Below are 25,598 nucleotides of genomic sequence, written 5' to 3'. Positions count from 1 at the left end.
AAAGAGGAACAGGACAATGCCCAGGTTGGGGAACTGTTAACTGTTTGGTGTATTTTCCAAAGCGAGGGACAGAATTGCTTTCTTGTCTGTACTAACACCAAGTCCTATGCTATGTTTATACTTGGGTTGCTCCAGGCTGATGCTTTTAAAAGAGATACAGGAGATAATACTGTTAAAGCAATGCAAGGATGGTTTGGGATTTTCCTAAACCCACAGGAAATTCAATCTGACAACGTTTCTCACTCTACTGTCAAAAGTGTGCAGGATTGGGCAGAAGGTGAAAAGATTGAATGGACTTCTCACACCTCTTACTATAGATGGGGGGTAAATGAGTGTTCCAAAATCACTGCTTTTTGCCCGACAGCTCCAAGCATAATTCCCTCACTACAGGGACCAGATGATTTCAAGAACCCAGCACATTACCCTGGACAACCTGTTTTTGGTGGACCCTCTGCTGCTGTAGGGGAAGTACCACTGCTGTTCAAAACCTCTCTGACAATTCCATTGTTCTAACTTTTTCTGCCTCTTCGTGGCAGTCTGTTGTGTTTACTTTTTCAGAAGAACTCCGAGGGACAAGAAGACCTGATAAACCATGATAACACTAGTGATGGAAATAATGTTTTCCCTTCCCTTTACGGTAACACCAGGTGATGATATTATACATAACATGTAAATTACTTCAACTTGAATCAATTGGCTGTCACAATTAGAGATTTGATCAAATTACAGCAACCACTGCAGTCATTCTTACTGGCTTTTGTGAACGCACCAGTGGTTGCTATCAAACATATTACCAAATTGGGAGAAGGTAAATCTAAATGATCACAAATTGATAATTGATGCACTTTGTGCTACACAAAACAATGTTTCTTTGGCTCTCAGCTGTATCCAGGCACAATTGTAGATGCAGACAGTTTTTGCTTCAATTATAAGAGAAGGTGAAGAAGGCACTTTTCCCACACAAATTTAGAAAATAATTTGGGACAGTGCCACTGACTTTGAAAGAGAATTCCAATCCTGGTGAAACCTACTGAATTTTTACCTGTGACCCCATTTTAAATACAGCCACAGTTTTCGTGTTAACCATATGCAATACCTTAGTGCATTTAATTTTCCCTGTTAAAGCATTAGAACTGAATTACGACTGAGCCATCTTTCTGAACATAGGGAATAGGCCCGTCAAATTAATAAGAAATGGCAAACTGGTAATTTGGAATCTTGTATTGCCTGAGAACAATAAGAGTTCATCTGTGAAAGCAATCCAATCATAGCTCAAGACATTTGTTAAGACATAGAGCAAAATATCTGTCACTTTGAGATTTGTCCTAATGAGACTTCTGAAACAGTTCTTATATACGTAGACAGTAGATGTGCATGTTTTAGAATTATTTGTGATTTTGTACTCATATAAAATGTTATAGTAGATACTAAAAATCATTCAAAATTTTGTGCTTGTAACTTTACTAGGATTTCAGGATGTGATTTTTTCTTGTGAAGCTCCAGTCACTTCTCACTACCTATGGCAATCTAACTACACACTGATTCACAAACTGATGCCTACTCCTATTGAGCTGAATCTCACTTTGGTAAGACAACTGCTGCTCCCTAAGAACTTGGTTGAAATCCTGGAGAAGATCAAGGAAAGCGGACAGGAGACCCTGGTGACTGTTCATCATACCATGAGACAGATACACCGTGTCATGGAAAGAGTGAAGAAAGATGCTGAGCACAGGTGGTAGGATACTCTTTTTGGGTGGTCTCCTACTGTTACGAGTGTCCTAACAGTGTGTGTCATCCCATTGTTATCCTTTTAATCCTTTTGATTTTAATTCTGTTTGGTTTTATTTTTCTCAGCAATCCTAGTAGTTACGAATTAGAAGATGGTGAAACAGCTGACAAGATGGATGATATCTATAGTTGCTGCACACAATTTGGCTGATGTCCCCTGCACCGTGGAAATCCCCAAGACATTTGACACAAAGCAATTATGAATTAAGCATATGTGTGTTAGAGTAATCCAGATTTTCTTTTATGATTTTGTGAAAATTGCTTTTGATTTTTAGTGAATTGTTTTAGAAAATTATTTGAAGGTTAATGCTTATATGGTGATTTTTTTATTGCTTTGCTTTTGATTATTTGTGATTGTTTTAACCATTTCTTTGAAATTGTTATAAAAAGAATATTGTTTTAATTAATTAATCCTTTGTGAAAATTGTTATGATAATCAATATTAATTATGTTTGTTTATTGTCTCCCTTTTTCCCCTTCTTTTTCCTATCCTTTCTTTTCCTCCTTTTCTCTCTGACATACTGTCTCTGCTGGAAAAGCAGAGACAGTACGGCAAGACTGATCAGCGACATTCTAGAGCTCTGCTGATGAAGATCCCTTCAAGACAATCGTGAGTCACGGGGTCGTGTGAGAGTCTGTCAGAATTTTCCCTCATCTGCCTCACGATCGTCCTTGAGAGACCACTGAAGAGAAGACCCCCCCCTGTCTATATCTGGCTCTGAAGGAGAAAAGTCACATGCCATAGGCCCTGAGACCTGAAACCTCAGTGTTAAGATATTGTTTTCACAAGTGTGTTTGCTGTATGCTAAGAAGATGGCACCGTGCTCCGTTTGCAACAATAGCAGCTTTGGAAGCTGTCCCACCTCTCGGCCTGGCTGGACTTCTCCTGAGTTTTGGGTGGACCCTCACCTGTTTTACAACCACCATGACAGACAGACGGAGATGTGCGAAGCTTCTCCACCAAGGACTGAGACATGAAACTCCTAAAAGGCCCCTCTGCTCCTTCCAAGGACTGGGACTGAAACCCCCAACCCGGGGAGGTGTGTGGGGGAGGCAAGCTGACCGAAACAAGATGTTTGCCTGCAGATTTTGACCACTGGAGCAAGAAAACAATGCCTCTAATTTACTGCTGAGAACATAGACTACCTGTTACATCTGTTCCCTATTGTATCTGTTTCCCCCCCCTCGCAATTTTCAGTAATAAAAACCTCTGAGTTAGCTAGAGCCTTTGAGATCTCCCCAGCGTAGCAGGCGGACCTCGACTGGACTGGACCAAAGGACCCAAAGACTTTGTCTCTGCGTTGGTAGCTATATCCCTGATCTCTCTCTCTCTCTCTCTCTCTCTCTCTCTCTTTCTTTCTCTATCTTTTTCTCTCCCTTAATCCCTCTATTGCATTTTTGCTGTGATTATTTTAATAAAATTGCATTTGTTTTGATTATCACTGCAAACCCCTTTGTACCATGTTGGTTTTTGCACCCTGAGATCATTCCTACAAACCATCAGGGTATCTGTCCACTAGGACGGATCCTGACACTCCCCCAGAGAAGAAGCTGAGGATGGAGACCAGAGAGGACAAATCCCCACAGCAGAACCTCGTGGAAGAGGCTGTTTTGAGTGACTCCACAGTGCAGAATTCCACTGGGGAGGAAAATCCCCAGAAATCCTCTATGAGGATGGGCTCCAAAGCCAGCCCAGGGTGCTCCAAGGAGGAAAGACCCACCCTGTGACAAGAAGGTGGACAGAGCTTCAGCCAGAGCTCAGAGCTGGTTGCCCCAGAGCAGCTTCATGATGGGGAGAAGCCCTACAAGTGCTTGGAGTGTGGGAAGAGCTTCAGGAAGAGATTCAACCTGATCAGCCACCAGAGGATCCACACTGGCGAACAGCCCTACGAGTGCTTGGAATGTGGGATGAGTTTCAGCCACAGGTCCGATGTAGTTGTCCACCACAGGTTCCACACCAGGGAGAGGCCCTACGAGTGTCCCCAGTCTCAGAAGAGGTTTCACACCAGCACCCACCTCCTTGTACATAAACGAATTCACACAGAGGAGAGGCCCTTCTGCTGCCCCAACTGCGGGATGGCCTTCAGGCACACCTCCACCCTCGTCACCCACCAGCACATCCACACGGGGGAGAGGTCCTACAAGTGTCCCCAGTGTGGGAAGAGCTTCTCAGACCGGTCATTCTTTACCCGACACCAATGGAAGCACTGGTAAGGGAAGTCCTGCAAATGCCCCGACTGCAGGAAGAGATTCATGCACTGCTCCAACTCCATCCTCATCAGAGGACCCACAATGGTCAGAGCCCTGGTGACCCACATTCCCTTTTATACAGTCAGAAGTGGCTGGTGTTCCTTTTATTTTGCCTTTAACTATCTTTGATTTATCTTCCTCCCTTCAAAACATAGAAAGTTGGAGTAAAAGTCAACAAATTCATCAAAGGCATTTAAAGCCTCACATTTTACTTGTGTTTTGGGGAAATATTGGATTCTGGGAGACATCTGGGAGGATATGGCGGGGGGGTTTGGGGTATTTGGTTTAATTGTCTTTATTTCTTGGCACTCCAAAAGACGAGAGGGATTGATCTGTCAGCTCAAAACTGCTCAATGCCACTGAAAACTACTCAATCCCATCCTAGAATTCCTCGATTCCACAGCCCCTCAGGGTGGAATGGCGTTGGAAGAGGATTGGGTGAAGTGGGCTTCAAATCAGGAGGGGTGAGATGGGCATTAGGTGGGGCAGGATGGGTGGGATGGGGTTTGGGAGGTGGGAAATGGGGGAAGTACAGCTTGAGAAGGGGGTCTTGATGTCCAGGAGGAGTGGGATGGGTTGGGGTTGGGATTAGGATTGGGGAGGTGGGCTGGGGTCTGGAATGAGACAGCCAGAGTCTGGGGATGATGAAGGGAGGGCGAACCTGTTACTGAGTGAGTTTTTGAATAATCCACATTCCTGAAGAGATTTTGAGGTATCTCACATTTCTGAGGTGGTTTTGGGGCACTCCCCAGCTCTTGGGGGTTTCCTGAGAGCAGCTCCATGGAGCCCCATTGCCAGGGGTGGTTGCCTTGGGCACGAGCTCAGAGCTGTAGCCAGAGTCCGTTGCCTCAGTGCTGGAAAGCAGAGAAATGATGAACGGCCCCAGACATCTCCAGTGTGTGTTTGGGGCAGGGAGAGTTCTGCATAGGTGGGGTGGTCACTGTCCCACCCCAGCCACTGCAGACTGTGGCCCAGCCCCAAGCTGTCTGCCAAGCCCCTGGCACCCCAAAAGTCACCCTCAGGAGTCACCCACCTGAGAGAGGGACCACAGCAGGTCAGGCTGTGACACGGGTGTGACACTGACACATCCCACGGCCCTGGAGCTCACAGCAGCTGAGATCCAAGACTGACTGTGGATCTCTCTCTCCCTCTCTCTCTTTTCCTGACTTCCTTTTATCGAAATCTGGATAACTTGAAGTTGGACAAGTTAGAGTTTGCTCAGTCAGTGCTTTGTCAAGTGATTTACTGTAATTCAATGCTGTTTCAGATCTCCCAAATACCTCATTCTCTGAAGTTTGCAACTAAAAGTTTGTTCTCCACCCTCCTGAGAAGTTTGCTGTTTTCTCCCCTTGGCCATGTGTCCTGCAGGCTGTGCCCCCTGTGCGTGCTGCTCCTCTGCCCTGGCCGGCTGCACTCGCCCATCTCGCTGTGCCCCAGCATTTCTCACCCAGCGTTTCTGTGCCCTCCCTGGGCTCCCTGCACCCAGCGCTGCCGGCTCCTGGCACACAGAGCCAGGGCAGGAGCCCACCCTGACAGGGGGCTCTGGGGCAGGGCGGGGGCTGCGATGGCTTCTGAGCTCAGCAGCTGCTCCTGGCATGGTTCCATGGGGATTGAGCACAGCAACGCTGCTGAGCATTGTCCCTGCTGAGGGTCACACACTGCCGGGGCACATTCCCTGCCTGCAGGCTTCCAAGCGCTGCACTTGTGTCTCCAGCGTTCCTTTCCAACAAAAACAGGGGAATGCAAACTGTGCAGCTCATGGTATTTTAGAGTGTCTAAAACTTGCTAAGTCATTGATCTTAGAGGTGAGATGCATTTGGAATTAATGGCATGGAGAAGTAGTGTAAGATGGGCAAGGGGAGCACAGAAATAAATTGAGGAAAACATTTCACATTATTTCTTTCCATTTTCATTTCACTTCTAGAAAGCTGATTCAGTTTCCCAGGAATCTTCTCTGTAATCCTGTCTGCTCTTTTCAAAAACACTTCCTGGAGAATGAGGTCGAGCTCCTGTCACAAGATGTGCCACCACCTGTGGCTTCTCTTGGCTTTCCACACTGTGCCTGCAGCAGGACTCTTGCAGCAAAGCAGGACAAAGGTTTGGAGAACTTGACAACTTTTTCTTTTGCTGGTGGATTGGGGAGTTGTGCCATTGGTGAGGTTTTCATTGTTACTGTTCCAGGCTAAGAAAACAGGAGGTGGTACCAGGAATTGTTAGGGAATGCAAGCCTGGCTGTAAACTGGGGGCAGCAGCACTGCAAAACACCTCTGGGCATCTCTGTTTCCTGCTGCTGGGAAGGAGCCATGAAGCGAGTCGAGAAGTTCTGGTTTCTGTTTCTCCTGGTGGATTTTTTAGTTTAATTCCACACTGCAGAGGCAATTTTTGTGATGGCCTCTGTCAGCTTATTCTATTTCATCAGTGCCAGCAACAGGGCTGTGTATGAGCACTGCAAATGTGGCCTGCGAGGCTTTAATTCCCCTCACCTTAGAGCTTGAGGTTGGTGAACATTCCAGTATCTGTTGATCTTTATGCCTTCGACAAAAATACTGACTTCACTGTCATGAAAGCACCGTGGGTAGCACCAACTGAAAGAGGCACTTGCAGTTTCATGGACAAAATTCAGGTGGCAAGCAGAAGAGGGCCAAAAGCAGCCATGATCCCCAATTCCCAAGGCAAAGGCACCAGCAGCCTCCTGCTGCCACCTCAGGGTGAGTAAAACTGCTGTAAACAGCTCTGGAATCCGATCCTTTCTTCCTCTGAGGCCTGGCTCGGGGCAGCACAGTCGGGCCCTGAGCAGTCAGGGCTGTGTGTGGGTGCTGGCTGCTCTGCTCCAGAATTGAGCTGGAAAAAGCCCTTGGGAGCCGAGGCAGGAGCAGGCGGGAAGGGGCCGGTGCTGCTGCTGCTCCTGGCCGGGAGCCCCGGCTGGGCCGGGCCGGCGCCCCCTGCGCTGCGGCTGCTGCTGCTGCCAGAGCCGGGCGGGACTCGGGGACAGGGAACGGACACGGGGGACAGCAAAGGCCTGGCGGCTGCAGGGATGGTGGTGCTGGGGCCAGCGCCAGCACAGAGCTTCAGGCCACAGTTAACCCCGAGGGAAACGCTGGGGAAAGGCTCCATTTCAGCCTTTCTTTACTTGTCGCTGTAATGAAGGGACTGAAATGAAAGGAAAACAAGCAGGGCCCGACTCCTCCTTCTCTGGGAGGCGCCCCGCGTCTGGGGCTGTGAGGGGTTGTGAGGGGCCGTGAGGGGCTGTGAGGAACTGTGAGGAACTGTGAGGGGTTGTGAGGGGCTGTGAGGAACTGTGAGGGGTCATGAGGGGCTGTGAGGTGTCACTCTTGAGTCGAGAATGACACAGGAACAGGCGGGAGGCAGTTTGTAGAGAGAGTGAAATAAGGTTTTATTCAAGAGAACCTTGTGGTTTCTATAGCGTGAGATGATTTATTCTGTTTGATTGGCTGGTTAACAAAAATACATTACACTGTGCTTGAGAAGAACAGAAAGACAAAGTAGAAGAATACCACCTGCAGATTGTTTATACTTAACAAGTTATTACATCCCTACAACACCCTAAAAATTCTCACATGCTGCTGTGAGAAACACTTGCTGTTTCTCTCTCTCTCTTCCAGAGCATCCACAGTGAGGGGCTGTGAGGGGTCTTGGGGAACTGTGAGGGAGCCATGAGCTGTGGGAGGCTGTGAGGGGCCATGAGGGGCCATGGGGAGCTGTGAGGGGCCATGGGGAACTGTGAGGGAGTCATGAGGGGCTGTGAAGGGCCATGAGGGGCTGCAAGGAGCTGAGAGGGTCTCTAAGAGTCTGTGAGGGGCCATGGGGAGCTGTGAGTGAGCCATGAGGGGCCATGAGGGGCCATGGGGAGCTGTGAGGGAGCCATGAGGGGCTGTGAGGGGCCATGAGGGGCCATGGGGAGCTGTGAGGGGCTGTGGGAGGCCAGGCTCCTCATGGAACCAAGGATCCATTGTGACACTGTGGAACCAAGGAGATCATTGTTGACAGTACAGAACCTCATGGAACCAAGGGGCCATTGTGGCATAGCAAGGCCTTGTGGAACCAAAGGGACCATGGTGACACTATGGAACCTCATGGTACCACAGGTCCATTGTTACACAGCAGCCACAGCAGGGTCCCAGAACCAAGGAGATCATTGTGACACTAACACAAACTCACAGAATCAAGGCGTCCACGTTACACCAATGAACCTCATGGAGCAAAGGGTCCATTGTGACACTGTGGAACCAAGGAGACTGTTGTTGGCAGTACGAAAGCTCATGGAACCAAAAGTCCATTGTGACATTGTGGGGCCTCATTGAACCATGGAGACCATTAGGACACTTCAGGACCACTGGAATCGAGGGGCCATTGTGACACTGCAGGGCCTTGTATAACCAAGGGGTCCTTGTAGCATGGCAGGGCCTCATGGACTCAAGGGGATTAAAGTGACACTGTGGGGCTCCATAAAGGGCTGTGGAGCTCCATAAGGGGCTGTGGGGGCTCCATGAGACCACAGGGCCATTCTGACGGTGGAATCAAGGATACCATTGTTACACTACAGAACAAAGGAGGCCATTGTGAACCAGCAGGGGAATCCACTGGGACTATTGTGACACTTCAAGGGCCATTGTGGAACAGCAGGGCCTCGTGGAAGCGATGAGACCATTGTGACATCCCAGGGCCTCATGGGAGCAGGGGGCCATTGGGACACTGTGGGTCCCCATGGAAACAAGGGGCCAGTGTAACACATCCAGGCCTGCTGGAGCCAAGGGGCCACTGTGATCCCAGGGAACCCAATAGAACCAAGGGGCCGTTTGGAGACACTGTGACCTCATGGAAGCAAGGGGCCATTGTGGCCTTGTACAGTCCCATGGCAAGAAGGAAACCATTTGGACACTGCAAGGCCTCATGGAAAGCAAGGGGCCATTGTGCCACTGCAGAGCCAAGGAGACCATTGTTATATCACTGGGCCTCATGGAAACAAAGATCTGTGGTGATCCTACAGGGCCTCATGGAACCAAGGGGCAATTTTGATGCTGCAGGGCCCCAAGGATCCAGGAACATGGAACAGGTCTGGGTAGCTGGGCCTCCTGGGGGCTGCTTGACTGGTCCCGCTGCCCTTGGCATGTTGAGAGTTGCTTCTTATCATCCCCTGAAACCCTGGAGTTCTGTGCATTCCTTCCTGTGGGAAAGAACTGTCCTTGTCCTCCAGGGGTTCAAGGCTGAAATTGGGATTCCTCCCCCAAATCTGATTATATCCGAGGATTATTCCCATATGAAACCTGACAGGACAGACTGCTCTGGCTGGCCTTGGCCTCTTAGGGGCCACCCCTCATGTGCCTTCAAAACACTGGGGACCCGTTCTTTTCTTCCCATTGAAAAAAACACTTTCAAGTCCAGCCATCCATGGCCAAAATTGAGAATCCGCCTCCAAAATTCTTTATATGGTTTTCCAATGGTACCTCCCAGACAAAAGCTGCCAGGGCTATCTAGATTCCCTTGGCTGCCCTGGTGGCCCTGGTGTTGCTGTAGGGCCTGAGTGCTCTCAGGGCTGGGCACAGCCCTGGGGGTGCCAGTGCTGGGGCTGCAGCAGGGACAGGCCATGGGCACTGCTGGGGCAGTACTGACGCCTCAGCCCAGGCCCTGGGGGCTCCAGGCTCCTTGCCCAGGCTCTCTCAAGAACCCACCCAGGCCAATGCTCAGCACAGAAAACCCCTGTGAGCAGCCCAGGCTGGCTGTGGGCAGGCTGGGGGCAAACAGCATGGCTGGGGCTCTGCAAGGGCCCTCGGGGAGATGGGAAGGAGCAGCAGAGCAGGGGCTGATCCATCCCCAGTGCACTGGACAGCCCAGGGCAGCGTCCCAGAGCATCCTGATGGAGCTGCCAACAACATCCCCCCTCTGCAGCCCTGGCCTCTCCCCCAGCTCACACAGGTGCCCCATCCTTGCAGGCACAGACACGGCAGCACTGGCTCAGCAGCCCCTGTTTGCATTGCACACAGCAGGGGGAGCACCCCCATGCTGTTGCTGTGGGGACATGAACCTGAGGGAGCACAAATGCCATCAGCCCCTGGGGCCAGCAAGGGCTGGGGGACACCAGGGAAACCACTCAGCTTTGTCCTGGCCTCTGCAGTCAGCCAGAAAGTTTGTTCCCATCAGCTGGGACTTTCCTGTCCCACTGCAGATGCTGTTGCTCAGATCCAGGGCTGCTTGGCAGCCACCCCCAAACTCTCCTCAGCATTTCCTTGGCTTCACCTTTGCTTTCTTTCCTCTTCCTGTACAAATGTCTTCCGATTGCCCACCCCTGTTCCCTCCTCTGCAAACAGCCCATTCTTTCTTGCCCTTTCCTCTCTGGCCCCACTCCCCATTGCAGTTCCTGACTTGGCACCATGGGCAGCAGGATCATCCTGCAAGTGCTGCAGGAATTGTCTGCAGGCTCCTGCAATGCCTGGTTCTGCTCCCTTGCCAGAGACACCCCAGGCCAGGGGGGCACATCTGGGCTGCTCTGTCTGGCTCTGGGGCTCCCTGTTCTGGGCAGTGAGGAGGAACTGCAGAGGCTCTGCAGGACTGACAGGATGGGCTTTGGGGCTGCCAGGAGAAGCTGAGGGACTTGGGCTGCTGGAGCTTCTGAAGAGGAGGCCCAGGGCTCATCCTGCAACTGCTCCAAGGGTGGTTTCAGAGAATCCCAGAATCAGCAAGGGTGGAACAGGCCATGGAGATCATAAAGTCCAACCTGTGCCCTGAAACTGCCTTGTCTCCCCTGAGCCTCCTCTTCTCCAGGATAAACAACCTCAGCTCCCTCAGCCACTCCTCACAGGACTTGTGCTCCAGAGCCATCACCAGCCTTGTTGCCCTTCTCTGGACACGCTCCAGCTCCTCCATGTCCTTCCTAAATTGGGGGCACCAGAACTGCAAACAGCACTCGAGGTGCTGCCCAAGCAGTGCTGATCACAGGGGAACAATCCCTGCCCTGGTCCTGCTGGCCACACCATTCCTGATCCAGGCCAGGAGCCACTGGCCTGCTTGGCCACCTGGGCACACTGCTGGCTCATGTCCAGCCTGCTGTCCATCAGTCCCTGCAGGTCCCTTTCTGCCTGGCTGCTGTCCAGCCCCTCTGGCACCTTGTTGAGGGAGGGAAGGGAAGGGAAGGGAAGGGAAGGGAAGGGAAGGGAAGGGAAGGGAAGGGAAGGGAAGGGAAGGGAAGGGAAGGGAAGGGAAGGGAAGGGAAGGGAAGGGAAGGGAAGGGAAGGGAAGGGAAGGGAAGGGAAGGGAAGGGAAGGGAAGGGAAGGGAAGGGAAGGGAAGGGAAGGGTCCAGATCCAATCCTTCCTGAAATGTGGGGTTTGCTGGCACTGCCAGTGCCTTGATCCAAAAATTTCCCTATTCTGGCACAGCCCAAGTGCAGCAATTTGCTGGCACAGAAATCCAAAACCTGGCAACTTCCTGCTACTGGGTCTGGCACCTCCCACATCTTGTGTTTGCTGCCCCAGTTCCCAGATTTGGAAATTTCCTGGTGCCGGCACAGCCCAAGTCCAGTGATTTACTGGCACAGAAATCTAAAATTTTGGAAATTTTCAGGTTCTGACTCCAGCACCATCCAGATCTAGTGTTTGCTGGGACTGCCAGTGCCCAGATTTGGAAATTTCCCGGTGCCTTCACAGCCTAGGTCTAGCAATTTGGTTTTAGCTAGCTTAGGCAGAGAAGTTTCTTTGGACTGTGACTTTTCTTTTTCTTGGAACTGTTTAAACCTGCTCTGGACTGAAAACCCAGACAAGCACCGGCAGCAGCTCACACCTGTCGCCCTCCCGAGCTCTGGGACGCTGCATTTCAGCAGCAGAGGGACTCAGGAGAGACCGAGTGAGCCAACTACAACCCCAAAAAAGAACTTTCTGAATTTGCCATCTCTTCAGCACTGTCAGAGGTTTTATTTAATATTATTCATTTTTCGTGCTTGTGAATACTTTACTTGTTAAATAAACTGTTTTTTTCCCACTTTTCTCAAGTCTTTTCCTGAACTAGTAGGAGGAGGGGCCGCTTGAACTTGCTTTCTAGATGGACCCCTTTTGGAGGTTTCCTCCCAAAATTTGCCCTAAACCAGCACAAACAGTCACAATGAAAATTGCACCAGTGGCATAATTTCCTGATGGAAAATCTTGTGACAGAAGCTCGACCTTGTTCTCAATGAGAGGTTCTTGGGAAGAGCAGACAGGAGAAGATTCCTGGAAAACTGAAACAGCTTTCCAGAAGCAAAATGAAAATGAAAGAAACAATCCAAGATGTTTCTCTTTATTTATTTCTGTGCTTCCCTTTTCCATGTTGCAACCCAGTAATTCCAGATGTACCTCACCTCTAAGATCGCTGAGTTAGGGATTTTTAGACACTCTAAAATACCATGAGCCACACACAGTTTACCTTCCCCTGTTTTTACTGGAAAGCAACACTGGAGATGTAAGTGCAGTGCTGGGCTCAGGTAGGAATCCTGCCCCAAGGGAAGGTGGGCTGGCAGTTTCTGACCCTCAGCAAGGACAATGCCCAGCAGCAAGCGAGGGGATCGCTGTGCCAGTGTGCAGGAGTCAGGGCTCTGCATCTGGGCTCAGCGCTGCAAAGTTCCCGTGTTTGGGCAGACGGAGGGGCTGTCCCCCGGGCGCGCGGGGCTCGAACGTGGGGCTCGTGGGGCGAGCGGGGAACGGATACGGGGACGAACGGCCCCGGTGCCTCAGTTGCAGCGGCGGCAGCGGCGTCATCAGCAGCAGCAGCGGCGGCACTAGCAAACAGATAGTTTTGAATACTCTTTCTCTCTTTCTTCCTCTTTCTCTTTTTCTTTAATTTTCTCTCCCTTTGCCACTGTCGGGCACCCTTCTCCCGCGGTCCCTTGCCCGACGTCCCTCTCCTCTCCCCGCCTCCCTCTCCCCTGCAGGGCCGGGCCATGCCCCCGGCCCGCCCCCGGCCCCGGGCGGAGCTGTCCCGAGCCCGGCCCCGGCCGTCCCACCGCGGTCTCGCCTCCGCCCGGCTCTGGCCGTGCTGGCGGTGGCGCTGCTGGGCGGGCATCAGTGCCTGGTGCGGGGGCGGCATCGCCGCCCTTCGGCTCCGCCTGGCCCGAGCCCGGCCCCGGACCCGACGCAGGCTCCAGTCCCGGCCCCGGCCCGGTTCCGGGCTCCTCCCGGGGCCAGCGGAGCACACACGCGGCGCGGCCGCTCCCGCCGCCTCCGCTGCGGCTTCCCCGGCCCGAGCTCCGCCGCTCGGCAGCGCGGCCGCCGGCCCCGAGCCTCCCGTGCCGCGTTCCGGGAGCGAAGGCCTGGGCATGGCCGGCCCGGGGCGGGTGAGGGGCACTCGGGGGCCGTTGCTGGCCCGGGCCGAGCGCTGACCGCCGCGTCCCGCCCGCAGGGACGGCGCACGAGGCCTTGCAGGAGCGGTACCGGCTGGGATCGCTGCTGGGGCGCGGCGGCTTTGGCAGCGTCTTTGCGGCCACGCGGCTCTCGGACGGCGCCCTGGTGAGCGGCGGGGCCGGCGGCGGACGCAGGAAGAGGGGGCGGAGGAGGAGGGGATGCAGGAGGAGGAGGGCGGAGGGGTTGCAGGCGGAGGAGGAGGAGGGCGGAGGATGCGGCTCGCAGTGCGGGCGGCGAGCTCACCCCGCTGCTGCCCTTGGCTTGCAGGTGGCCATCAAAAGGGTGCCACGGAACCGCGTCCGGCACTGGGGCGAGCTAGTGAGTGAGCGGGGCCAGCAGCCGGGGCTGCCGGCCGGGGATGAGCCGGTGCCCGGCACGGTGGGAGCCGCCAGGACGCCCCGAGGGAGAGCGGGCGTGGGGCCAGCACAGGGCGCAGGGCATCCCGGGCTGGCTGAGGGCTTCCCCAGGCCTGGCACGGCATCAGCTCCACTGACGGCATCGTGCTCCTCCCGCAGCCCGACGGCACCAGCGCACCCCTGGAGATCGTGCTGCTGGCCAAGGTGTCCACTGGCTTCTCCGGTGTGGTCTAGCTGCTGAAGTGGCTCAGGCTCCCCAACTACGTCGTCATGGAGTGGCCAGAGCAGTGTCATGACCTGCAGCGTTTCATTCGGGCACGGCAGTTCCTGCCCGAGGAGGAGGCGCGGGAGCTGTTCCGCCAGGTGCTGGAGGCTGTGCGGCACTGCACCAGCTGCGGGGTCCTGCACCGCGACATCAAACCAGGGAATATCCTGGTTGACCTGGACACCAGCCAGGCAAACTCATGACTTTGGCTGTGGCACCTACCTGTAAGACACAGTTTACACTCACTTTGCAGGTGAGCCCACGCAGGGCTGTGCTCCCGCTGCTGACATCTCATGGCCCAACATCTCCCAGCCCAAGCTGGCTGTGGCAGCGGGGATTCTCCCTTTTGCTGCCAGTCAGGGCACTGAGTCTTCAGCTGAGTTGCTTTAGAGCGGGGCTGGGTGGGCAGCCATCTTCCAGCCCTGCTGGCAGACTTTGCCAGCCACTCTGCCCAGGACTGGAGCAGCCAGCCCAACCAAAACCCCCGTGGGTGGGGATAGCAGAGAGGCGGGGGCGAGAACCAAAGATGGCCTCTGGATGAACCTTCCAAGCAAAGGTTATCTTTGTATCTGCTCCCTAATGAAATATGCATGGTCATTAGCCCTGTGATAGATGTACCCACTCATTAGTGAAACATGTCTTGACCTTTTTGTATTTAGAAGCCAGACAAGGCCATGAAATCTGACATCTGACCTTGTTTGGGGCTGTATGGTCTAAGTCAGCTCCCTTGGTTCCTCCTTGAGCCCTGGCCAGGCTTTGGGAGGGACCCAAGAGGAGGGTGAAAGCAGATGTTGCCACACTAGCAGTGCTCTCAGTTTGTTCATTCAGCACTGTCAGAGCTGGGCCCTCTCCCAGCGGGGTTGGAGCCTCACCTGGGGCTGGAGGCACCTGCAGGAATTCCCAGTGCCCAGGAGTGGCTCTGCAGCCCTTGGCTGTGACAGCTTCCCCAGCTGCTGTGTGGGTCTGGGGGATGGTAAAGGCTGAGGGTAAATGCTGCTGGATCTTTCTTAATCACTGCAGGCAATCTTTGGTGGGGATGGTTGGGTGCATTGCTGAGCTGCTCCTTTTGTGATTCTTTGCTGCTCTGAACTGCAGAAAATGACACTGATTCCTTCAGTTGGAGTCTGTGTCTTTGGTGCTGACCCTGCCCACTGGTAAAACAAAACTGGCCCAGTCTGGCCAGATGCCAACAAAATGTCACTTGTTCAGTGTCAATGTGAGGAATCAGTGCCATCAGAAATTCCCAGCTGGGAAGCCCTTCCCTGGAGTTCCCTGGCTCTGGAGTGGGCTGAGGTCGGAGCCCCGTGTGAGCAGTGGGGCAGTCGGGTAAAAGAAGCTGCACCCCTGGATGTCTTCAAATGCATCCAAAAATTGCACATGGAAAAGGAAAAGACCTTGTGGGTTTGGGCAGATGAGGGTGAATTTTATTAACAGCACCAACAGAAGGAAAAACTGTTGTTGAAATACTCCCACACAGAGTGAGAAAAGGTTCAAATCTTGAGCTCAGGTTCATTTGTGTAAGTTAAATAATAATAGCAATAATATAATAGTAATAATAATAATAGTAATAATAATAATAATAATAATAATAATAATAATAATAATAATAATAATAATAATAATAATAATAATAATAATAATAAACAATAATTGATTTTAATAGTTATATATTAGACAGTAATTTATATTTTTATCTATGTAATTAAAATTGACCCAGTGAAATATGGCTGACAATTATAATATGTCAGCTTTAGCTGCTCACTGTGACACTGAATACCCCACAGAAAAGGTCTGGCCAAGACCCAAATGGCAGTGGTAAGCTTTGTGAGATTGTATGCAAGGAATAAAGGAGGAAGGGATGAAATTGGCTATTTTTATAGGATTTGCTGATGCTGTGATGTGGAATGCTTTGTCTGTTACTGTGAAAAATGCAGTGATTAAGACTGCTGGGTTTTTCATATCCCAGACAATCCACAAGCTGCAGGACTGGTTGAACAGGTGAAGGGGTTGTTAAAAAAGCAGTTGAAAAAATGAGGAGATGGGAACCTGTCCCAGATTTGCTCCATGCCCTTAACAATGGCCCATGGGGAAATGGAAACCCCCTGCATGGCTGCACCCAATTTACATTAATGAGCTAAATCAATTATTAGAAGAAATAATAAGTGATGCTGTTAAGATATCCAGTAGCACATGCTGTGAGCTCCAACAAACACAAATGGGGCTCTGCAGAACCTCAGGGCCTTGGATTATCTGCTTGCTGGCCAGGGAGGAACCTGGGCTATTCCAGGACAGGAATGTGGCAGGAATGTCTATCAGTGCTGGGTTTGAGGTCCAGCAACCAGGAATCACCTCGACAGAAAGATCAGGAGAACAGTGGCAGAAGGAAGAAAATTCTTCCTGGTGGGATTGGCTCCCAAATTAGAGGCTGCTGTGAAATAAATTTGCGGCAGTCACTGTGATCAATGCAGTGTGAGCACTTGGTGTGTTATGATTTAATGTTAGAGTTGTTGTGACACCTTGTGCTGGAAATGGAGTACTGAGACTTGTCTAAAGAGAGACACAGTCTCAAGAAAAAGCAGAGGCATTTGATAAACAACAGAGAATAGCAACGAATTAGGCATGTTTTAAAAGGAATGCAAATTATAGCTCTGAGTAATGAACTTGAACAGCACTTAATTGAAGAACAAGAGGCAATGCCTTTATACCTAATACCTAAATCTAAACTGTGTTATTGAAATTGTTCTGAAGGTTGCACTTCATCTGTAGGTCAAAGCACTGATTGAAGCACTGAGGCCTCACCAGGCCCTGACTGAGGCCTGAACAACGGGCCCTGAGGCAAAGCTGAGCTCCAGATGAACCTTCCAAGCAAAGGTTATATTTGTATCTGCTCATTAATGAATTTATCTTAATGAATTTATATTTATATTGCTAATATTATTAGCAATGTGATCTCAGTATGTGTTCATGGGTAAAATGTGGATTTATCTTTCTGTATTTAAAAATCAGACAAGGCCCCATCTGGCTTTGTTTGGGGCTGAAGGATCAAAGTCACCTCCCTTGGTTCCTCCTTGAGCCCTGGCCAGGCTTTGGGAGGGACCCAAGAGGAGGATGAAACCAGATGTTGCCACACTAGCAGTGCTGTCAGTTTGTTCCTTCAGCACTGTCAGAGCTGGGCCCTCTCCCAGTGGGGTTGGAGCCTCACCTGGGGCTGGAGGCACCTGCAGGAATTCCCAGTGCCCAGGAGTGGCTCTGCAGCCCTTGGCTGTGACAGCTTCCCCAGCTGCTGTGTGCTTCTGGGGGATGGTAAAGGCTGAGGGTAAATGCTGCTGGATCTTTCTTAATCACTGCAGGCAATCTTTGGTGGGGATGGTTGGGTGCATTGCTGAGCTTCTGCTTTTGTAATTTTTTGCAGACATACATCATATAAATTACACAATTTCTTCAGCTGGAGTCTGTGTCTTTGGTTCTGACTCAGCCCACTGGCAAAACTGACCCTGTGGGGCTCCACAGAACCAAGGGGCCCTTGTGACACTGCTGTGCCTTGTGTAACCAGGGGACCATGGTGACCCTGTGGGGCTCCATAGAACCAAGGGGCCATTGTGACACTGTGAGCCCTCATGGATCCATGGAGACCATTCTGACACTGTGGGGACTTGTGGAGACAGGCTCCATTGTTTTCCTCTCCCTGGCACTGCCCAGTTCAGCCTTTCCCTGCCCCAGCCCCAGCCCAACAGAGCAGCAGAGTCAGGTCTGGCCCGGCAGCAGGAACTGGAGGCCCGGGAGGTCAGGGACAGCCACTCTGTGTCTGGAGTGCTCAGCAGATGCTCAGCTCGGGCAGCTCCTGCAGCTCCAGGGCCAGCCCTGCTGCCCAGCACAGCGCAGAGTTGGCCCCAGGGCTCCTCAGGCAGCTCCTGCTGGCCCAGGGACAGGGCAGCCTCTTGCCAGGGCTCCTCTGCACCCCCACGGGATCCTGCTCTGCTCCTGGCCCATGCCAGCTGCCCCCAGAGCCCTTCCCAGGGGAACACGTCTGCGCTGGCCCGAGCAGCCACTGCTGCAGCCCCTGCCCTGCTCCCCAGAGCCTGAGCTGGGGCTGCTGCTCCGCAGAGCACGGGGGCTGTGCTGCCTGGGGCCCTGGGTGCCTCTGCTGGGCTCTGCTGCTCAGCCTGGCACACAGAGGCAGCTGATGGTGCTCCCTGCACTGACCCCCTCCCACACAGGCTCTGCACGGCCACGGAGGGGCTCAGAGGTGCCGGCCTTGTTCCAGGGCTGCCAGAGGGGCTCGGGGCTGCCCTGGATCCTCCTGGGGGAGCTCCCTGAGGGTCAGAGGAGTCAGTGCCCAGACCCCTTTCCCTGTGCATGCTGTGTCCCTGGGCTGCAGAGCTCTCCTGGCTCACAGCAGACATTCAGTCCATGATGTCAGGGTGACCCCACCCTGGCCAGGCCTGTGCCCAGTGAGCTCCACTCCCTGCTGGTCCCTGGCACACACACTGTCCCTGCCAATACTAACCAATAAGTGACCCTAAGGCATGGGGACTGGGGGACAGACATTTAGGACAGCATATGGGGCAAGGCTTGGGGTGCTGACCCCCGGCTGCTGGCTAATCACTCGACATCCAGGAGCAAAGCTTCTAGATGGAGAGGATGGGATGCTGAGTGATTGACAGAGAGCCAGGGTGGGGATTTGGGGATTCCCTCAGCAAGGGAAAGGGATTACACAGGTAAAGGGAGGGGGATACCATCTGGGATGAACCATTTGGGAAAAAGATGGGGATTCAAAAACAAAACTATTGCAAAGTATTACAAAGTATAAAAACACACTACGAGACACCACCCAGATCTGGTGTTTGCTGCCCAAGCGCCCAGATCTGGAACTTTCCCAGGGCTGGCACAGCCCAAGTCCAGCAATTTGCTGGCACAGAAAGCCAGAATCTGGCAATTTCCTGATGCCAATACAGGTGCCCAGACCTGGTGTTAGCTGCCACTGCCAGTGCTCAGATCTGGATATTTCCCTGTTCTGGCAGAGCCAAGTCCAGCAATTTTCTGGCAAAGAAAGCCAAAACCTTGCAAATACCTGGTGCTGGCCCCACCCAGATCTGGTGTTTGCTGGCACTGTCAGTGCTCAGATCCAGCAGTTTCCCAGTGGCAGCACAGCCCAAGTCCAGCAGTTTGCTGGCACAGAAAGACAAAACCTTGCAATTTTCTGGTGATAGCACTGGCAGCACCCAGACCTGCGGTTAGCTGGCACCGCCAGTGTCCAGATCTGGCAATTTCCTGGTGCTGGCACAACCCAAATGCAGCAATTGTCTGGCAAAGAAAGCCAAAACCCGGCACTGCCCAGATCTGGTGTGTTGCAGTTGGTTTAAAAGAAGAGGGAGACCTCGGCTTAAGGCCGTGGGAAAACCCTCTTTAGTTGGGGTCAGCAGGAGCTCCCGCCCATGATCCTCTTACTCATATGCAATTGTTACTAGAAAGTTCTGAGTTCTCTTTGCTACCATTTGTTACTTTATACTGCAAAAACTGTAATATTCTTAATCCTTCCTTCCTCTTGGATCCTTCCCTCAGATCCCACCTTAACCCCTCCCCATAAATAAATGTATAAATATTCCTGCTAGACCCTGGACCCAGGCCTTTTTCTGCTTCTCTCTCTGTACTGTGTACGCTGTCCTGTTTGTTGTGTTTGCCTTCAGTAAAGTTCTGTTTCCAGACAACGAGATGAAAGCAGTCGCTGTCTGTAAAGTTGCCAGAGCTGGTTCTCAGGGAAACCACTGCTCAACAGTGCAGACGAGGACCAGAAGATTTCACTGGTGTTTGCTGGCACTGCCAGTGCCCAGATCTGGAAATTTCCCTATTCTGACACAGCCCAAGTGCAGCAATTTGCTGGCACAGAAATCTAAAACCTTTCACCTTTCTGCTACTGGGCCTGGCACTGCCCACATCTTGTGTTTCCTGCACAGGAACCCAGATTTGGAAATTTCCCGATGCCAGCAGAGCCCAAATCCGGCAGATTTCTGTCACTGGCAACGACACCACACAGATCAGGTGTTTGCTGGCATTGCCAGCGCCCAGATCTGAAAACTTCCTGGTGCCGGCACAGCCCAAGTCCAGTGATTTGCTGGCACAGAAAGCCAAAGTTTGGAAATCTTCAGGTTCTGGCTCCAGCACCATCCAGCTCTGGTGTTTGCTGGGACCGCCAGTGCCCAGATTTGGAAATTTCCCGATGCCTTCACAGCCAAGGTCCAGCAATTTGATTTTAGCCACCTTAGGAAGAGAAGTTCCTCGGATTGTGACTTTCCTTTTTCTTGGAACTGTTTAAACCTGCTCTGGACTGAAAACCCAGACAAACACTGGCAGCAGCTCACACGTGTGGCCCCCCGAGCTCTGGGATGCTGCATTCCAGAACCAGAGGGACTTAGAAGAGACCGAGTGAGCCAACTACAACCCACAAAAAGGACTTTCTGAATTTGCCATCTCTTCAGCACTGTCCAAGGTTTTATTTAATATTATTCATTTTTCATGCTTGTGAATACTTTACTCGTTAAATAAACTGGGGTTTTTTTCACTTTTCTCAAGGGAAGTCTTTTCCTGAACTAGTAGGGGGAGGGGCCACTTGAACTTGCTTTCTAGACAGACCCCTTCAGGAGGTTTCCTCCCCAAATTTGCCCTAAGCCAGCACAAACAGTCACAATGAAAATTTCACCAGTGGCATAATTTCCTGGTGGCAAATCTTGTGACAGAAGCTTGACCTTGTTCTCCATGAGAGATTTTTGGGAAGAGCAGACAGGAGAAGACTCCTGGAAAACTGAAAAAGCTTTCCAGATGTGAAATAAAAGAAACAATCCAAGGTGTTTTCCTCTATTTATTTCTATGCTCCCCTTTTCTATGTTGCATCCCAGTAATTCCAGATGCACCTCACCTCTAGGATCGATGACTTAGTGATTTTTAGACACACTAAAATACCATGAGCCACACACAGTTTTCCTTCCCCTGTTTTTACTGGAAAGCAACACTGGAGATGTAAGTGCAGTGCTCGGGTCGGGTAGGAATCCTACCCCAAGGGAAGGTGCCCCGACAGTGTTTGACGCTCAGCAAGGACAATGCACAGCAGCGAGCGAGGGGATCGAGGAGTGCAGGAGTCAGGGCTCTGCATCTGGGCTCAGCACTGCAAAGTTCCCGTGTTTGGGCAGACGGAGGGGCTGTCCCGGGAGTGCGTGGGGCTCGAACGTGGGGCTCGTGGGGCGAGCGGGGAACGGGCTCGTGGGGCGAGCGGGGAACGGACACGGGGACGAACGGCCCCGGTGCTTCAGTTGCAGCAGCGGCAGCAGCAGCAGCAGCAGCAGCGGCGAGAGCAGCAAAACAGATAATTTAAAACACGCTTTCCCCTATTTTTCTTTCTCTTTCTCTTTGTCCTATTATTTCTCTTTCTCTCCCTTTCCCGCTGTCGGGCACCATTCTCTCGGGGTCCCTTGCCCGGCGTCCCTCTCCTCTCCCCGCCTCCCTCTCCCCTGCCTGGCTGGGCCATGCCCCCGGCCCGCCCCCGGCCCCGGGCGGGGCTGCCCCGTGCCCGGCCCCGGCCGTCCCGCCGCGGTCTCGCCTCCGCCCGGCTCTGGCCGTGCTGGCGGTGGCGCTGCTGGGCGGGCATCAGTGCCTGGTGCGGGGGCGGCATCGCCGCCCTTCGGCTCCGCCTGGCCCGACCCCGGCCCCGGACCCGACGCAGGCTCCAGTCCCGGCCCCGGCCCCGGCTTCTCCCGGGGCCCGCGGAGCACACCCGCGGCGCGGCCGCTCCCGCCGCTTCCGCTGCGGCTTCCCCGGCCCGAGCTCCGGCGCTCGGCAGCGCGGCCTCCGGCCCCGAGCCGCCGGGGCCCGGGGCGGGTGGGGATGCCGGGCCCGGGGCGGGTGAGGGGCGCTCGGGGGCCGTTGCTGGCCCCGGGCCGAGCGCTGACAGCCGCGTCCCGCCCGCAGGGACGGCGCAGGAGGCCCTGCAGGAGCGGTACCGGCTGGGATCGCTGCTGGGGCGCGGCGGCTTCGGCAGCGTCTTCGCAGCCACGCGGCTCTCGGACGGCGCCCCGGTGAGCGGCGGGGCCGGCGGCGGGCGCAGGCGGAGGGGGCGGAGGAGGAGGGAGGAGGAGGAGAAGGTCGGGGTGCGGCGGGACGGGCGGCGAGCTCAGCCCGCTGCTCTCCCTCGCTCGCAGGTGGCCATCAAACGCGTGCCGAGGGATCGCATCCGGCACTGGGGCGAGCTGGTGAGTGAGCGGAGCCAGCGGCAGCAGCCGGGCCGTGCCGGGCGGCGAGGAGCCGGGGCCCGGCAGGGTGGGAGACGCCGTGAGCCCTGCGGGGAGAGTGGGCGTGGGTTGAGCGGGGCATGCATAGCATCCCGAGCTGTCTGAGGGCTCCCAGAGCCCCGGCACAGCCTCGGCCCCACTGACGGCGTCGTGCTCCTCCTGCAGCCCGACGGCACCAGCGCACCCCTGGAGATCGTGCTGCTGGCCAAGGTGTCCTGTGGCTGTGGCGGTGTCATTCAGCTCCTGGAGTGGCTTGAGCTCCCCGACAGCTTCCTGCTGGTGCTGGAGCGTCCGGAGCGGTGCCAGGAGCTCTCGGATTTCCTGGCAGAGCGGGGGTTCCTGCCGGAGGAGGAGGCGCGGGGGCTGTTCCGCCAGGTGCTGGAGGCCGTGCGGCACTGCACCAGCTGCGGGGTCCTGCACCGGGACATTAAGCCCGAGAATGTCCTGCTCGACCTGGCCAGCGGGCAGCTGAAACTGATTGACTTTGGCTGTGGCGCCTTCCTCCAAGACACAGCCTACACCCAATTTGCAGGTGAGCCCTCGCAGGGGGTGCTCCTGGGCATCTCGTGGCCCAGCCTGGGTGCAGCACTGGGGCTTCCCCCTATTGCAGCCGGGATGGGATTGATGCTGGAGCCGAGTTGATCTGGGTGGGGTGTGAGGGCGGCTATCTCCCAGCCCTGCTGACAGCCTTCAGCACCCACTGTGCCCTGGGCTGGGGCTGGAGCTGGGGCAGCCAGCCCAACACAAACCCCCATGGGGCCAGCAGAGAGGGAGGCCTGACCATGTGCCCCGGATGGTTTGGTGTGCAGGCAAGGAAGGGCTGGACTGCTCCGCTCTCCTTGTTCGCCTTGGCTTATTAACATTTTTGGGGGCCATGCGGGTGGGGAGGAGAGTGGGTTTTCTCCACTACTGAGTGGGTTTTTCCTTTGTGTGTCATGGTTGGGCTTTCCCAGGGTTTCTGCTGCCCTCTTCCAGCACCAGTGGCTTCTTTTCCAGCCGCGAGTTTGTGCACAAGTCCCAGGTGCTGGCGAGAGGGCAGCGCTCACCCCGTGTGCCTCTGGGGCAGCTCCCACATGCCCAGGGATGCTGGGGCTGGGCTCTGGGAGCAGCAGCAGCCCCCTGCTGAGCTGTGTCTGTGTTCCACAGGAACCCTGTCCTACAGCCCACCAGAGTGGATCCAGCACCAACGCTACCACGGCGAGGCAGCCACGATCTGGTCCCTGGGCCTCCTGCTGTGCCACCTGGTCATGGGGAAGCACCCGTTCAGGAGGGGCCAGGAGATCATCCGGGGGCGAATCTTGTTCCCACGATGGCTCTCTCGAGGTGGATCCTCATCTCTGGGCACGGGGGGAATACCAGTGCTGGGAGACAGCAGTGGGCTCATGGGCATCCCACTCTGGCAGCTGCTGAGGAGGTGGCACATGTCCTGCTCTCCTCCAAACAGAGCATCCATGGGGAAGTTTAGGCCCAGCTCTGGGCACAACCAGCATGACCTGGGCATGGAAACAGGGGGGCAACTTCTCCAACTGACTGGCGATTTCTGGTTTCTCTCCCCAGTGTGCCAAGATGTTATTAAGAGGTGTTTGTCCATGCAACCCTCGGACAGGCCATCCTTAGAAGAACTTTTCTGTCATCCTTGGGTGAAGGGTGTTTCCCTGCCCTAGAAGACTGAAGAAATACACGTGCACAGTTGGATCCAGGGGCCTAGCAGGTACCAGCTCCATGCATCTCTTGGCAATCAGTGGCAAAGCAAACCAGGCTGGTTTTGTCCTGCCTGTAGCTCCGAGCAGGGGTCAGCAGAAGGGAACATGCAGCTCTTGGGCTGGAGCTGAGCTGGAGACCCGGTGTGACAAGCACTGGTGGCCACCATCCCCCTGGTTTTGTTTGTATGGTTCATGGATGGCTGGGGCCCTGGGCAGAGCCCTGACAGCCTGGTCTGACCCCAGGGAAGGGAAAGGAGCCCCTGGAGAAGCTGTTCCAAGCAGGGCTGCTGCTGGAGACACCAAGGACAACCTCAAGGATGACAATCTCTTCTTGGCCTGGCCAGGTGAAGATGATGGACTTGGATTCTGGCACCTTCTTCAAAGCCAGGCTCCAGGTCCAATTTGCAGGTGAGTCTACAGGCAGGGGGTTGCTCCCAGATCTGGGCATGGCACAGCTGGGCACCAAAGGTTCCCCCTTAGCTGGGGCAGATGCAATGAATTCTTCAGTCAGCTGCCCAGCTGCTTTTTGGCTCTGGGCAGCTGCTGAGGGCTGGATGTGCCCTGGCTGGCTGCAGGCTGGGCACATGTGCTGCCCTCCTGCTCTGCTGCCAAAGGCAGCAGGGATGGGCAGCTCTGGGCACAGCCAGCATGGCCTGGGCACCGCAGGCCTTGGCACAAGGGCACAGGAGCCCTCAGCTGATGGGCACTTTCTGCTTTCCTTGCAGCCGGGCTCTGCGGGTGCTGAGGCTGCTCTGGGCTCTGCCAGGGCTCTGCTGGGCTCAGCCCTGGGCCCAGCTGGGCTGGCTCTGCTCTCACATTGCTCTCACAGCTCTGCATCAGACGAGCCCATTGTGAGCACAGCGCCTGAGCTTTGTGCTTTGGTCGGTGAGTGAGACTCTGCTGCAGGCCCAGAGATTGCAGCTGGGGACACACATCCAACTGACAAGGACCCAAACTCTCCACAGTCCCAGCTGAACGCCTGGATCTGTACAGGATGTTTTGTCTGTCCCACTCTTCATTCCTTTTTGGTTGGAATTGTGCAATTGCACTTTCTTCCTCCTCTAGAAGTGCCACGAGTGGGCCAAAGCTGGCGAGTGGGCCGTGCTCCTGAGGCAGTGCAGTCTGGAGCTGGTGGATGGAGAATTGCCCTTCTGCACTTCCACACCAGAGCAAAAAGCTGTCAGTGGGACTTAGTGACTCTAAGAAATCCCTGACAGTTTCAAAAGGAATGTGCAGCTCATTCTCAGGGTGAGAAGGAAGGTCATCTTCTAAAGGATTTGGGCTTTGACAGAGTTTCCATTCCCAGTCCTGCTTGGAGCTGGAAGGGCACAAAGCAATTTCCTGTTGCCTCGACCACAATTTAAAGTAACAATATTGGAAACAATCCCCAAAAACTTTTTGAAAAGACTGCTGAAGTCAGTAAGATAGATCCATGCCATCAGCACATTTACAAAGTAAATAACTGAGTTCTCTTTCAAAAGATCAGTTGCCTCTTAATTCAGAGTTAGAGAAGATTTTTCACTGCACACTTGGGTTTTGTTTTTATCTTTCACATTTTATACAGTTTTTTCT

The 25,598-nt window shown here is 53.8% G+C and overlaps 1 pseudogene; it reads left to right on the top strand.

The window, feature by feature from the left end:
• Window positions 1-15,850: 15,850 nt before the first annotated feature.
• Window positions 15,851-25,598, top strand: part of LOC134433347 (serine/threonine-protein kinase pim-1-like) — a 78,674-nt pseudogene continuing 68,926 nt past the window's right edge.

The sequence above is a fragment of the Melospiza melodia genome, unplaced genomic scaffold (assembly GCF_035770615.1).
Source record: "Melospiza melodia melodia isolate bMelMel2 unplaced genomic scaffold, bMelMel2.pri scaffold_18, whole genome shotgun sequence".
Taxonomy (NCBI): domain Eukaryota; kingdom Metazoa; phylum Chordata; class Aves; order Passeriformes; family Passerellidae; genus Melospiza; species Melospiza melodia.
Note: the sequence above shows the minus strand (reverse complement) of the source record. Positions and strands in the feature narration are given on the sequence as shown.